General features: G+C 41.2%; 1 long non-coding RNA gene across 1 annotated transcript; it reads left to right on the top strand.

The window, feature by feature from the left end:
• The first annotated feature begins 683 nt into the window (after positions 1 to 683).
• LOC104968002 (uncharacterized) lies at positions 684 to 2,535 on the top strand. Its single transcript, XR_800778.1, has 2 exons — positions 684 to 1,015; positions 1,519 to 2,535. It is a non-coding gene; the product is annotated as an uncharacterized lncRNA (long non-coding RNA).
• The last annotated feature ends 200 nt before the right edge of the window (positions 2,536 to 2,735 follow it).

A 2,735-nucleotide genomic window follows, 5' to 3' on the forward strand; every position in this document is an offset into this window, starting at 1 on the left:
CCGGAAGTTTGGCCGGATATAAATAGGGGTGGCTGTGATTAGAGACGGGGTTTAGGCCTGGCCTAGGTTAACAAGTTAACTTCATCAATAAGCATGAACACACAAAGCAAAGCAATCGCTGTATCCTTAAGAAAATAAACACATCTTTAATTGGATTGGAGTCAGTTAATTAACTGGGAGAGTCAGGGTGCTTCCAGTGTTTGGCTTTCCGCTGTACTATTGCCTACTCCATTTTAGACTGATAGATGAATAAGGTCTCAGTTGTGGACCCACAATGGACTCTGAATCTCGTTGTACTTTTTGTATAATGACAATAAAAGGCTTTAACTTCAATGAACTGTAATGCTCTATGGTAAGTAGACTATAATGCTACCTGGACGGGCAGAGGTATCTTCAGTGTCCACCTCTCTTCCTGCTGTTTGAGAGAAACTCAGCCACCAGAGAGAGCAGACATCCATACTCTGAACTTTAATAATGTAGCCCTGCCTGTTCCTAGTTCACCATTCAATAGTAACAGTCACTCAGTGCTTTGGTCCATTCATTCTTAATACATCCACAAACATGAAGTTAACATTAAGATCTCACATTTTCCAACACTCAGTGCGTGATGACTGCCATGTAGATGTGCTGTGTGGTTGGTGTGAAGCATAGAAGAAAAACAACACCTCCTTCAATAACAAGCTCCACCATTTTGGTTAAAAACGTCCTAATCATGGCAAATATAGAAAACATTGTTGAGGATATTAACTGAAAAATATAAATGTTTGTCCAGGGGGTTAAAGTGAAGTGGAAAGTTAAAGTATTAGGACGCGCCAGTGGTATGGTGTAGGTGTTCTGGCATTAGGACAGTCTGAGCTGGGGACTCAAGTCGATGAAGCGCTGTGTGTCTTTCCAACAGAGGCTGAGCAGAGGAGTGAAGGCGTCCCTCCTCGTCTTCACCCTGGCTCAGACGGCCATCTCTGCCGTCCTCTGCTTCCTGCTCTTCAGGCAGAGACATGGATTCGGACCGTACGCTGTAAGGCTGCAACACTTTCACCTCACGAGCAAAGACTTCATACAAGAGAATAATACCACAACAGTGTCAGTGCTAAGGCACAGCCAGAGCTCTGTCAAAGGTCATCAAGAAGTACAATCGGACGAAAGACAAAATGTGATGATTAAATGTACAAAGGTCAATTAAAAGATGGTATATTGTAAAAGTGGTATACAGTCACACACAGCGAGGAGACTAAGTCCGTTTGAAAAGCTGTGTTGAAAGAATACAAATCGGCAGTATATAAATATTTTCACGAAATGAAATGACAGGCCCGCTTATTTAAAGGCAGCCAGTTTGCACCAGCCATTGCAAACAAATACAGTTTTCACTTATATTAGCGTTACTTAATAATACAAATCATTGAGAGCACCTTGTCGTAAGCACCTCCCCCTCTTCTCATAAACATATATCTTTATAGTCACAACTTTCTGATATGAGGAGAAGTGATGGCATGGTGCTGATTCTGCTTCTGTCTTTTACAGTCCCTCAGCCCTGCTGAACCAGAGACCCCCACAGCACTCATACCCCCAGAGCTGAACTGATCAGCCAATGGCCCCCCCTTCTGTTCCAGAGGTGACTGATCACCTGTGTGTGTGCTCCCCCTTTGTCTATCTGCTCGTACGTATGACTTCTCCACAGAGCTGCCTGATATCTCAGCAGGAGACGTGTCAGTTGTCAGTGTTGTTATGCATGTCTGTCAAGAGCTGAATATTTCATAACATGTCAGCCAAAGGATTCAATACTTCATTATAGTGGGCTGCATTAAAAGCAAACATTAGGAAAGAAATAACAACTGTTTAAAATTAACAACCTTAAAGAAAGGTTAACATCTCATTCTGATTTCGTCCTGTGGTAAAATTATTACATCACACTACACACACCTTGGCTGTCACCACATTCAATATAGAAATGCAGTCCGTTTAACATGTATCATCGGATGGAGTTTGTTTAAGACTTGTTGACAAGCAAGCTCAGTAGTTAAGTGTTTACTGAAGAGGACTTATAATACAATTTAAGGCACCTATAGTAGCTAGTAAGTGGATTTCTAATTAGGCTAACTTCAAGAATAAATGTTCACACTGAAAAACTTTAATGCCCTGTATTAACCAGTTTATCCGAATGTGTGGACTAGCAGTGGTCACAATGAGGAAATCTTCACCTCTAACTCATGCTGCACGCAGACACTGAGCTCTGACTGGCTCTCTGAATCTGAAGCTGTTCTCTGTGTTCATGGTTTTCTCTGTGTTCATGGTGTTGGTGTTCATGGTTTTCTCAGTGTTCTCGGTGTTCATGGTGTTGGTGTTCTCGGTGTTGGTGTTCATGGTGTTGCAGTCTTCTGGAACAGATGGTGTTTATTTTTACTTGCACTGCTTTAGTTTTTTTTACACTATTTATAAAGTGTTAATCTTTGATATATTTGTTTTTATTTCATACACAATTATGTACATATACAGTATATAAATAAATTTGTGACCCAGTGAGTTACATTCTGCGTTTTACATTGTGTGTGAGTTTGTGAAAAAGTATGGTGTTTTACAGAAAGAAGTGTGCTGTTAGAACATGCCTTTTAAAAGCACAGTTCACATGCGAACAGGAACACCTTTACTTACAGCTGTCAATGCCCAGACTGCTCCCCTAAACCTCCTTACACACCAAGCTGATTTTCGGCGTTGATAGATGTTTATAGAATTCGGGCCGC

Source organism: Notothenia coriiceps, unplaced genomic scaffold, assembly GCF_000735185.1.
Source record: "Notothenia coriiceps isolate Sejong01 unplaced genomic scaffold, NC01 NC01_scaffold00038155, whole genome shotgun sequence".
NCBI classification, from domain to species: domain Eukaryota; kingdom Metazoa; phylum Chordata; class Actinopteri; order Perciformes; family Nototheniidae; genus Notothenia; species Notothenia coriiceps.